This window comes from Panicum virgatum, chromosome 2N (genome assembly GCF_016808335.1).
Source record: "Panicum virgatum strain AP13 chromosome 2N, P.virgatum_v5, whole genome shotgun sequence".
Lineage (NCBI taxonomy): Eukaryota > Viridiplantae > Streptophyta > Magnoliopsida > Poales > Poaceae > Panicum > Panicum virgatum.
Genome location: NC_053146.1, coordinates 16,243,791 through 16,257,622, shown reverse-complemented (window position 1 = coordinate 16,257,622; position 13,832 = coordinate 16,243,791).

Genomic DNA, 13,832 nt, shown 5'->3' with positions numbered 1-13,832 from the left:
CTTCATTTGCTTTGCTTAATCCCGAAGTATCTTGATCTCATCTTCGTGGGCTCGGTCCTTTGGGCTCTCTTGGAGGATGGATGTGCATGAATGGGCTTCGAATCAACATGGGCTTTGGTCGTCCCTTTGGGCTTTGGCCTTCGTCTTTCTTCGTGTTAGCGCTCGATCACTGGCCTCGTCATTTCATGCTTCAAAATAGGCCAAAAACCTGCAAAAACGAAGTTCCTCCAAAATATATGTGCAAGTGTGAAAATGACCAATAATTAGGCCGGAGTTAGGACGGTTAGTGATTTTGATATTAAATTCATGCCATTATTAAGGATAAACAAGGGATAAAGTGGGTACTTAAGGAGCGCCAACAGGAGGGCCTCACGAAATCCAACAACAAGGATGTCATTCTGGTTATTGTTGATAGATTTACAAAATATGCCCACTTCCTTACATTAAGTCAACCATTCACAGTTCAAGATGTTATCACTCTTTTTCTGGACAATATATTCAAGTTGCATGGAATTCCAACTATCATTGTATCTGATCGAGACAGGATCTTCACAAGCACTTTAAGGCAATCCTTGTTCAAATCAGTGGGAGTTAACTTGCATTTCAGTACTACTTACCATCCAGAGACAGATGGGCAAACAGAAAGAGTAAATCAATGCTTGGAAAACTATCTGAGATGTATGTGTTTCACTACACCTAAGAAATGGTACTACTGGCTGTCACTTGCTGAATGATAGTATAATACTTCATATCACACCTCTCTTAACATCACACCCTTTCAAGCTCTGTACGGTTTCCCTCCTCCACAAATTGCAGAAGTCATCTTGCCTGATTGTCCAGATGATGGGGCTAGGCATATCTTACAAAACCGATAGTTGGCCAACCAGTTGATCAGGGACAACTTGCTCAAAGCCCAAGCTCGTATTAAACATCAAGCTGATAAACATAGAGTTGAGCGTCAGTTAGAGGTGGGTGACATGGTCTACTTGAAGATCCAGCCATATAGACATTCATCCTTAAGCATCCATCGGTCTCTGAAATTGCACTCTAAATATTACGGGCCTTTCAGAGTTTTGGAGAAAGTGGATAAGGTGGCATACAAGCTTCTTTTGCCTGATCATTGTCACTTACACCCAGTGTTTCATGTCAGTCAGTTGAAGAAACATATTGGTCCTAAAGTAGTACCTACACAAGATCTGCCTCTAGTGGATGAACATGGCAACATCAAGGTCGCTCGACATCAGATTCTGCAGAGACGCATGATCCCTCGCAATAATGAGCCGGTTGTTCAATGGCTCATCCAGTGGACTAACTTACCAGCATCAGAGGCTACTTGGGAAGATGCAGACTTTATTCGCAGAATTTTTCCATCTTTCCATCCTTGAGGACAAGGATGCTGAGGGGGGCGGGCTTTGTCAGGCACGACATAGCCATTCAGTTCATCAGAGCTCATTCAGAAAGGTGTAGAGGGAAGATGGCGTCAAACGTAACGCTTCATCGACTTACTCTTGTTCGTCCGATTAGCATCTAACGGTCACCGACGACATCTGACGGGCTACAGCGCTTTATTTCATCTAATTGCTTTCTTCAGTTGTCAATACTTTGTCACTGTAATAAGGGTTAAAGCTAGTTTAATTAAGCGCTAATGTAATGACCACCATCTATTAAAAGGTGGAGAAGATGTGTTGCTGGGTATCGTTGGAAGAAGAACTCGTTCTAGGCTAGGGTTAAGCTGTAGTCGCCGTCTCACTATCGGCTAGAAGATTCAGACATCTCCCTTGTATCGGTTCTGAATTCTTCCTATTGCAGTTGATCCTTGCATGATTTTGCTTGTTGTCCTTCTGAATTTCCATCGATCTATCGTAGTTAGCTATCTAGGTTAGTTCGTTCCTCACAAGATGATGGATTGGAAAACTATCGCCTGTGGCGATGCATAACTGTGCCCTGCCGCGCGTGCCGCGAGCGACCGTGCGCCGCCGCTCACCTCTGGGGCCTTCTCCGATTGCCACTCGCAGTTAGGATCTGTTCCTGCGAGCCACGTGCTCTCCTGCCAGATGCGTGTGTGAATTGCACGGAGAAGGGAAAAATAGAGACCAAGAAGAGAAGTGAGGGTGGGAAAAGAAGAACACCTGTCACCTCAAATGCAAATTGCTCCATCAATACTAAACGAATTCAAACGAGATTTGAGCCATAGATGCACAGCCACAAGCTCTAATAGATCCAAATCAACAACTCCGAAAGATCAAGAATTTATCATCAATTTCAGAGAATCAGAGCTAACCCTAGGTGAAGAACAAATTAATAAAAACTTCAAATCTGAGGTGCTCACGAGGGAATGGATCGATCACCTGGTCACATATCCCAGCACCAAAATCCCCAAGAAAACCCAACCAAATCTCAGCTAAACACGACGATTGAAAATTCGTCCGAAAAAGGAGAAAAAGAAATACATTCGGGATCACTTGGGATAGACAAGATTAACTCGAGATTGGTCATTGGATTACTTCAAGAGGTCCGCTTATATAAGTCCCTTCTAGCATCACTCAAAGCTTGGATGTTAAAAACCTCAAATAAATGATCACTCCTCTCTCCCTATCTCAAACTCTGATTCTCTGATTGATGGGTTAGATACCACAAGAACCCATCTATGTAAGAACAAGGACAGCACCGGCCCGCCAGCTGGGAAAACTGCGTTGAGGCCTGATGGAGGAAGCTCGGGCACGTGGTGCTTTCCCAACCCGCGATGAGCCGCTAGGTCAGGAGATCCCGGGCGGATCATGGGGCCGAAACTGACCCCGTAGCCCCCTTGGGGGCGCACAATGAGGCATTAAGTGCACTGGCTTGACAGGATTGCACCCACGCCCCTCCCAGATAACAGGGGTAGGGGCGCTGGCCGCAGATTGAAGGATGGCTGGAAATGCCCCTGGTCGGCCGTGCCATCATGATGATGCAATTGGAATGGCCCCCTCCATTAGCTCGACGGGAAAGGCCATGCCTGGCCTCCCTTCCCCAGTAGGCGTACCAAGGGGGGCTTGCTGGCCCCTCGTCATACCATCAATGAACGACGACGGGGTGTCCGACCTCCCGACCTTCGCGGAGGGGACCGGTCGTACCAAGCAAACAAAGGACCCACTCCTACCGGACCGGGACGGGCGTGCCACAAGTACAACTATGTCGTACTCTCCCAACAAGATGACAGGAAGGACAGAGGCCACATCGAGAGGCACCACGGAGTGGGCGGACTGAACAATGCTTTCGGATGCAAAAGGAGCAGCCGACCGAGGGCTCCAACAGGACATGTGTAGCTCTTTTGACCTCCTCGCTGGGATGCCAACCTAGGGGAGGACACACCCCTTCTCTCACTTTGTAGCCCAGCCCACCACACGTATAAGGGGGAGTTGGGCCTTCTATCTCTAGAAGCGAACACGAACACACAGACACTCGCATTCTCACTCGCTTTGTAAGCACCCAGCACTCAAACGCAAGGAACATAAAGCGAGCCACCCCAATACTGGATGTTGGGAGATTGCCCGAACCAATGTAAGTCCTTGTCCTTTGAGTGTTAGACATCGACCTACGGAGAAGTGGGACGCAATATAGGGTGCTTGTAGCATACATTGTATGCTCAATTTCCAACATTGCATATTTTTCCAAGGTTTATTGGGTTTTTGCATTATTTTGGATAAGTACGCGTGTAAGAAATGCAACTGATCAAATTGATGCTTGAAAATGGACTTTAGCAAGCGTCAACAGTGGCCAACTCTCTAGGGTCATACCATGGCATCTTGGGTTGGCCGCTTACGTGAAGTTCATGACTATCCCCAACTTCACATACCTCAAGCTCAAGATCCCTTGGCCGAAAAGGCGTCATCACGATCGGAAGGAGACACCCACAAGCCCAATTCTATGAGCAGGAGAACTACAATCTGGTCGCAGTGCCACTTAGGTCACTCAAGCTCAAGACCATCTAGCTTGCCACCGTGGAGGCGGCCCCCGATTTGGCGACGCGCAAGTCCTCAACCTTCAAGCCCATGGAGGACACCAAGCTGATTCAGGTCGACCCTCGAGGATGGCAGCAAGATGGTCCGGATAGGGCCTGGCCTTACCAACAAATAGGAAAGCGTGCTGGCCGGCTTCCTACTCAACAACTAGGACATCTTTGGATGGAAAACGTGTGACACACCAGGGATTCTAAGGGAGGTCGTCGAGCACTCACTGAACATCCTGATGAATGCTTGACCTAACAATTAGCGGTTGCGGTGCTTCGTCGATTATAAGCGAATGGCCATCAACGAGGAGATGAGCCAGCTTTTAGCGGTCGGGTTCATCAATGAGGTGTCCCACGCGGATTGGATAGCAAACCCTATTCTTGCAAGGAAGAAGAATAGGACTTGGCGCATGTGCATTGACAACACAAGCCTGAACAGTTTCTCCCAAGGTTCCATACCCCTTATCGCGCATCAATCAGGTGGTCGACTAGACCATGGGGTGTGAAACCCTAGGCTTCCTCGACATGTATTCGGGTTACCACCAGATTAGGATGAAGGAGTCCAATCAGCTCGCAACCTTCATTATCACTTTATTCAACACGTACTGCTATGTCACGATGCTCTTTGGCCTCAACAACATTGGGGTGACATATCAACAACCTGATCGGAGAGGCCAATTGCTCTGCTTTGGTGAGAAGCAACAACTGGCTCAGAAAATCACTATCATCAAATTCGTTGTCACTACTATCATTACTGCCATAGTCATCACTGCCATCATCGATGGGCCCCTCGTCAACACAATCACCATGGCATACCCTGATGCCATCAACAATGGCATTCCTAGGGGTATGTGAGTTGCTATAGTAATTTCACTCCAATTGTAGAAGTGGATTACCTTTTGAGCCGCCTTAGAAAAAATAGGAGTACTTCTAAAAGTCATTTTTGTACATACTAGTGAGGAGAGGGTGGTGCTGGCAGAGACGGACCCAAACCCACTGCTCTGCCGCCGAGGAGGTAGTTCCATGAGCTCACTGCCCATTTGTAGTTTGATAGATTCATCAGATGTGCTGAGCTACTAAAAAGAGGAGGTTAAGACTATCCGCACTAGGGTACTGCAACCGGCACTGCAGTATGCCAATAGCATTTTTGTGCCTGCAGCGGCGTACTGGAACCAGTACGCTATGCAAGCGTAGCATCCATGATCCGCTATCCCAGCGGGATAGAGGAAGAACCCTACGCGCGTTGCTGGTCCCATCTCGCCTACGGCCATTGGTCTTGGTCCCCTGCGCTCGTGCCGGCCGCCAATGCCGCCCCACGCCGCTGCGGGCTCGTCTTCGTCGTGCTCGAGCAGACCCGCTGCACCTCCACCACCACCTCTACCCACAGCCCCGTCGCCGGTGTTGACCCGCTGCCTCAACCGGCGGCCGCCGCCGAAGCTCGGAGAGAGAGAGCTTGACAGTGCTCAATGCATCGCTGCGGAGCTCACTGGAGCCACGCCATGGCCGCCTCCGCGCCTGGGCCTCCACCACCGCCGCGCGGACCCACCATCGGAGTCAGCCGCGCTGCCACCGCGAGGAGGCCGGTCACGCCGCCGCCGAGCGCCGAGGCTCGAGCACGCTGCCGCGCAGGTTGCCCCCCGTGCGCCGAGGCTCGAGCACATAGCCGCGCAGGCCACCCTGCTGCACAGGTCGGCTCCGCCCAGCCGCGCGTTCCTGTGCTGTGCCGCCGCTCGCCGGAAGCCACCACACTAGCGTTGCCGTGGTGCACCGCGCGTGCGTGTTGCACTGCCGCTCGCCAGATGCCTCCTCCCACATCGTTCCGGGCCCAGATCCGGGCGCCGCCGCCGCTCCTGGCCCCATCCTCCGCGCGCCAGGAGAGGGGCGGCGCGCCTCGCGGCGAGCTAGCAGCGAGCTCCACTGGCTGTCCCCCTCTGCCCGCGTCGTTCTGGGCCCAAATCCGGCCGCCGCCGCCGCTCCTGGCCCCGGCCGCCACCATCGCTCCTGGCCCCGGCTGTCCCGCGCCAGGCGAGGGGCGGCGCGGCCTCGCGGCGAGCTGGCAGCGAGCTCCAGTGGCGACCCCTCTCCGCCCGTGCCGTTTCGGGTCCATATCCGGCCGCCGCTGCCGCTCCTGGCCCCGACCGCCGCGCGCCAGGTGGGGGCGGCGCGGCCTCGTGGCGATTTGGCAGCAAGGTCCAGTGGCGGCACGCTGGTGGATGGCCGGAGCAGGGGAGGGGGGCAACGCGGGGGAGAGAGAGGGGGGGGGGCAGGGAGTGGGGTAAAAAGATTAAAAAAAAACTCTGGCATGTGGGCCCTTCTCGGGTAGTTGATATAGAGTGAAGATACAAATGATTGATGAGTGCGGAGAAACTATATATAGAGAAGAGAATTTCGATGACTAAGGATGAATATTTCTTTTAGAGGATACATTTAGAGTATGACGAGTGCGGATAGTTTAAGTGAGCTTGCTTCATCTGCCACGCTGGCAGCCCACGTGGTGCTATTAGCATTAAAAAAAACATCATACATTCAGCAAAACAGTATTAAGGTGAGCTCTAAAGGTGAAGAGTGCACCGGATTAGAAATTCAGTTGTGGGTTAAGTAAATAGTAATTTCGTTCCGGGGTTTGTCCGAACTATGATTATAATACAGATAGTGATTTGGGCTTTTCGTTTATTACTTAATACTCCATCCGTTCCAAATTATAAGTCATTACAAGAATTTTGGTGAGTCAAATCATTTCAATGTTTGACCAAAATTATATAGAGAAACACAAAGATTTATAAAATCAAATAGGTATACTATAAAAATATAACTAATAAAAAATCTAATGATACTTAATTGGTATCGTAAATGTTATTATCTTGTTGTATAAATTTAATCAAATTTGAAAAAATTTGACTTTTCAAGATTTTTAAAATGATTTATAATTTGAAACGGATAGACTATGAAACGGATTGACTATGTTTCTCCAGCAACTTATAGTTAATAGTTAGGGAGAAGACGCGATGTCCCGATCTCTCTGCATCTGCAACACATCAGCCTGCAAAAATTTGGACCCCGCCGTAATGCTCCGTATGTTGCAACTTTGAAGCAATAGCTGTGGGGTCCACGTGATAATACAAATGGACGGGATCAACTTCCAAAGTTTATAACTGTTTATAAAGCACCAATCAAGCTAGCGACCCAGTGTTCAAGGGCCCCCACGGCGCAACACTTGCCCCCCTCGGAATGGGCCATACTTAGCTACCTTCGCTCTGTTTTCTCCCCTTCTACAGTACCTGAGTGAGGCGTAACAGAGGCGACGCCGATTCCGGCGTCGATCCGTCCGCTCCCCACCATCCGGCGGCCTCTCTGCTGCCGGAGCCCATGTGGGGCAGGGCGGATCGACGGCCGGGTAGTTTGTAGCTGCTAGGGTGTACAGTTCTAGTAGACTAGGGTTTGCTCTTCGCCGTCAATGGCGGACGAGCTTTGTGTTCCGGCGGTGGCGCCGCCACTGGTCTGGCAAATAAAGTGCTTACAGCTCTTCTCCGGTGGTGATGGTGGTGCATCCGGTGTCGGCTCCGGCGTGGCAGCTGCGTGGAGCTTTTGCTTTCTTGGCTTCGCCTCCGACAGTCCTGAGGCGATCTTTCGTGCTGACGGCGGCGGTGCGGCCTTCAACTCGGACGTCTTCTACATCTCCGGTGGCCAAGTCAAGCTTTTGGTCCTTTGTGGCGATTCCGGCGAGGTGCTCTCCGTGGTTCGTCCTGTGAGGTTTGTTTCTGTCTTCTTTGTGAAAGGGAGGCAGCAAGTTTCCCCTGCGGTGGGATTTCCTTCCTGGCTGCTGCTGCTAGCGGCGGCTGCGGATCCCTCTTCCGGCCGGCGTCATCGCTGGTGGAGGATTCAGTGGCAGTTTGGATCCCGATGGTGCGGAGTCGCCGGCATTCAAGAAGATGGAAACTTCTGGGTGTGTGGGCTTGATTATCTTGTAATTCAGGGTGTTTCCTGCAAATTCGCAGGGTTGTACTGTACATCTGACTAATACCGTCTTCCCTTTCAAAAAAAGTGTTGGAGGGCCCCACGCGGCGGGTTGGGTTGAAACTGATAATAGCACAGCCGGTTTGGCGGCCAACAAGAGGCGACTATACATCAATAATGGTAAGGATGGAAACAGATCGGATTCGCATGGAATCGGATTCGGATAGTACTTTTTACCACATTTTAAATCGAATACGAATACGAATTCGGATATTCTCGAATACGAATACAAAACGGATGTCTCGGATTCGGATTTGAATTCGGATATTAACTTGATATATGAGCTAATGTTTAGCTATTTTCTTTATTTGTAGTTTTAGATTATAAAATCGTTATACATGTACGAACTAAAGTATAATAATATAATAATGATATCTAGTAAAAATAACTTATTTATCAATAAATATGTTAATAAATAAATAAACAAAAATAAACATATAAATAATTTTGTTATATATAAATAAAAATATAGAAGTAATTTTAAAATAAAATAAGAATATTTAAAAGTAAATTTAATTTTTTATATATTTATTATAAAAATTAATAATATGGGTGGTGAGAAATACTACATATAATTTTTAAAATAGTTTTTGAATGAAAACGGATACGAATAGTGTCGGATATTGTCGAATACGGATGTGGAATTGGATAGCGAAAACTAATGAAAATCGGATTCAGATGTTTCCACTTTGCTACTACATTAAATTCGAATACGAATACGAATATCCATATTGACGTTTAAACGGATACGGATATTAGATAATTCAGATATCTACTATCCGTTTCCCACCCTTAAATGGAGCCCTCCTTCCCTGTCCTGTTGGCTTGTTCCACACGTACGGAAGTGCTAAATGCTCCCAGCAGGGTCCATCGATCGCCCCAGGCCCCGGCTAATATCTCTCGCTCATGATCAATGTCTAACACTAATTAGTTTGTCCTATTCTCCAAACATGACCATACCCCACGCGTCTATCCAAAGAAAAGAAAGAGAGAGAATGATTAATAGCAGCAAAATGTGTAGTGTTCTACACCACACGCGTAATACTATATTCTACACGTTAGTTGCAGTGTTTATTCTACACCTAGCTGTCAAATTACTGATCGAACTAATCAGAAATTACTGAACAGAGTTACCGAATTACTTAATCTCGCATTCAGTAAAATGGTGTTCAGTAATCATGTGCAGCGGTTATTATTGAAAATGTATCAGTAATTAGTTAAGTGTAACTACACTTAGGGTGCAGAATAGCATGTGAATATATAAATAGAGAGATAAACACAAGACAGAATGATCTATGTTCGTTTAATAGCGCAAAATCCTCGATGTGATGAAAGGGGGGGGGGGGGGGGGAGCCAAAAAGAATCAGCAGAACTTCTCCGTTCGTTGTTACAAAAGCTCTCACCACCGGCTGGCCTCTCAAGTATGCTGTTCAACACACTCACTGGCATGCAGGAGGGCAGGGGCATTAATTATATTGATTATTGCGCCGATAAATCTAGTGATGGGGGTACTGATGGGGTTTCTTGTAATTTTCTGTCCATCCATGGTCTTTTCTCTAACTGGTGATGTACTGTACTTCTAACTTTTTACCACAATACCCTACCCCTTCGTCGAGAGAGAAAAATATCTGTTGTCCTGGGCAAGTGGAAGGAATTGAAGGCGCCCCCGTGGCCTCTTCCTATGTCCATGTGCTTCTTCGTCCAAGCTACTAGTACTATGCCAGCAGTAACTCCCTGTCACTCCTACGTACTGTACCCTACGCCAGTAATGAGCACGGTGTACGGTCGTTCAACCAATGGTGTCCATATACTACGACATAAGCAAAAAAAAAAACTAGTACATTCTACGAAGAGAGGTCCAAAACTTCTTAAGGCATCATGAGTATAGAAAACAAGAGGTCCAAAACCTCTTAAGGTCCATCTTATATTAAAAGAGAGGGGTCCTAAGGAGGTCTTATAGACAAAAGGCTTAGAAACCGACCTCTTAATATAAGCCAAAAAGAAATCAAAGGAAGGGTGTTATGTAGCGGGGGCCACGGCGTGCCTGCTCTGCTAGCGGGAGCAGCAGGCAGCAGAGAGCGAGATTGGATCGCGCTACCACCCTAGCGGGGACGTTTCCTGAAAAGAGAATCTTGTATGCATGGATTAAATAAAATTTATTTGTAAAATTTTTTTATGGATGAATATAATTTTTTGTGACACTCTAGGTGTCTGCACAGTAGAACTGTATTTATTTTATGCATCATGTGCTTAATTTGCTTGAACAATGGTCTTATTTAAAAAATATAAGGTTAATTGTGTAAATATAATTTGATGCAAGGACCTTCCTATAATTTAATTTGAATAAGATGGGTGAATATTGCTTTTGTGGAGGGTTTCTATGTAAAATTCAGTGTAAACATTACATGGCAGGAAATTTTACTTTTCAGTCTGAAATTAAGATGAATTTGCTTTGGAAAAGATGAAAGTCTATTAAATTCAAAATCATTTCTATGTTTTCAAAATAACTCTTTAACCTTTGATCAAATCAATTTTTGCACAACACCAAAGTTGTAGATCTTGAAAAGTTGAACAACTTTCATGTTGGGCACTTTTTCATTTGAGCCCTAATTTAGGAGTTATTTTTATTTTAAATAGGAACCCTAAACTTTTCTGAATTTGCAAATAGGTCCAGCTGTCATCTTCCTCATCTCTCCCTCTCTGCTTCCTCTGCCGCCGGCGCAGAGCAGCGCCGCCCGCCGCTGAGGGAGGGCCGCAGGCCACCTCCTGCTGCCCAGCGCCACACGCGGCACCCCCACAATCCCCTGGGCCCACTCCCACCCGCGCTGGAGCCCTCCTCCCCTCGCCACGCTGCCCATGTAGAATTTATTCTTGTTCTAGGTGCTGTCTGAGTAAATGTTTTATTCTGAATAATTGGCTGCATGAAATGGTATGAAATTTACAGGATAGATTTCTCTTTGTACTTACTCTTTGAATTAATTTTTCTGAATTTAAATACTAGTTGTGTACTGAGTTACATAATTCTTAGCAAACCATGATTTACATCCTATGTGAACTAACTAAAACTTACTTTGTGAAGATAATCAAGTTGTTTTGTGAGGTTAATCATGTTGTTTTGTGTAGTAAGACATGTTAATTCACTACACTATAAACGATTGCCCATATACTAAGTTATGTTTACTAATTGCTAGACTGCAACTTTATCACGAAGTGTGTATGTTGTAATACCGTTTCTTGCATCACATATAGATACGACTGTTCTAGCGGATGGGACGTACGAGCTGATTCCAGAGTCCGAAGGAGGTGGTCAAGAAGCCCAGGTGAACGCCGCTACACTGACTGAAGACCCGGGCCAAAGTCCGGAAGAGCCCAAGGCTGATCTAGCTAGTGACTACTGCGAAGGCAAGCCCCGGACATAAACCCAGTATTTTAAATTATGCACTTTATATACTACTTACTTGTGCATTTACAGTTCTTAGGATTTGAATTGAAACCCTAGATGCATGATCATAGGAACCTATGTACTGAACACTAGATTTGAGTTCGAGTAATTGCTATGCTTATATGACCGGTAAAAGTCGAGTGATTGCCTGTCACTCGCGAGCTTATAGGAGTTGATTGTTTACTTTCTGCAATCACTATAAGGACGTCGGACGGGGTCATGTTCGATATCATGACCTTGGGTGAGACCCAGTCTGTGTTGATGAATTCTGCTAAGGTCGCGGTCTGTGGTAGCGGTGGTTAAGTGTTTGAACGTACTAGCCACATGCCGTAAATATGGTACGCGGTAAGCCTAGTAGCTGATCGGACCGGTGAGTGGATATACCTTTCACTCTCTCTTAGAGATAGATTTTTATTTATGTTTATGTTGCGCAACACCACAGGTGCAGGGAGGAAGTTGGTGCCTTGTAGTCGGGGAGAGTGACCCTATCCACATGCCGGAATGAAAGATCAACGGTTGTTTGGGAACGACCCGACGGTGTTCCAAACGTGTGTGTTAGGTTTACCTTGCAAGGTTGGAAATCCGATTCGAATCGTCCATCTCTCGCGGATATTGAGACTACTTGATCCCTTTACCACACAGAGTAATAAAAGTAACATTATTATGATCAATCTTGATGTTTGACTAAAGTTCTACCATGGTTGATTAGAATTAGTTGCTTACATAGAATGGTTAATCAACTAGAATATTGAAAGCTAAAATGTGAAATTAAGGACATACTCTTTGTTGCTTTTCAACAAAAGGAAAACCAGAGCCTTACAGAACCCTGCATAGTATAGCTAAGTGGACTAAGTATATCCGTTGACGGTTAAGTCTTGCTGAGTATTAGTATACTCAGCCTTGCTGTTGAATCCTGTTTCAGGTATGAGTTTTGATGACCAGACCGCTAGTCTGACTTGGCCCTGCTCTTTGCCCTCTGGCTGGTCCGTAGAGTGGGATCCGTCTCCGGCCGGCAATGACCCCGCGAGTGATACCTGGCTTGGGCTAGCTTGGTATCCTTTTGCGACGTGTTTTAGCCGTTGTGTTTTCTTACTGCTACTTAAACTCTGAACTTTAAACTTATGTCTTGTATAACATTTTACTGAGTTTGGACCTGTAATAATACTTTGAACTTGTTGTAATAACTACTATGCCTGTGTTATAAAATGTATGGTTGTAATATCTCTGGACTCGCCTTCGTGCGGGGTGTGCTTGTTCGATGCGAGATCCGGTGGTTGTATCGGGACGTTACCTGACAGACCAAGAATTGTTCCGTTTGAAGTGCATTTGAGTCGGTGTTGTCTTTATGGTGATGGCCAGCGTACTTGAACCGGGATAATTCAGGTGGTTCTGCCATATTTTTCGCGACGAATCTAATAATTGTAATTAATCGATGATTGACTATAGTGATGCTACAGTAATCATCTTCTAATCACGCGGTCAAAGGTCTAATTAGATTCTTTAGGGTTCCTAGCGCAGGGGTTCTGGAGTTGGTTTTGCAAACTGGATTTATTTGACACCGTAATTAGCGGTCAAAATGTTACTATTCTTAGCACAAGAACTAACCAAACAAGGGCTGAGATGGATGGGGACGGGATCGATTGATTATTTTTAACTTAGAAACAGGACCCATCTCAAGAGATGACTTTGCCTTATACATAGAATTACCGGTCTCAATCTAACAAGATACCCGCATTAAGGCTGAATCTGACCCTTCACACTTTGCCCTTAGTATGGGTCTTTAATGAATTTATTCTCTTTTCTCTCTCCACCTATATAATTCTTGTTCTCGATCCATCACGAAGACACTACCTTTTCTCAATGCAAATAGAATAATATCCAGTGCCTTAGATTTCATGTTGAAAATAAGTCTAGTATGAAATTCGGTTTCTTCTTCATTATAGTACCATGTAACCAAAAAGTCTTAGTATTGTAAGACTAGTCTCAATAGGGGTTTCATAAGTAGACATTAAATATCATACTATATTAGTAAATTTGCTGACACAGTAGAATTATTATAAGAAGACAGGAGGGGAGAGTCTCATGGATGTGAGAGGAGTTTTATCACTGTAAAACTCATGTAGCACAGTTATCTAATTTTTAATTTCGGTAACAGTACGACCAAACTGCACACTAAGACTGACCTAATTAATATTGTGAATACCATCCTACGTGAAGGTTACGTGGACGGTTGTCCCCGGTTGGTCCGGCGGTACGGCCACGGCCATGCGTCTTTTCGGCTGTTGCATGTGCTTGCCCGGCTATGCACCTATGCCTCCAGTAAAAAGCAAGTATTATGGATGGCCACAAGCTGGTGAAAGGAATCAGGTGCTCGTAGCCTAAGAGAGA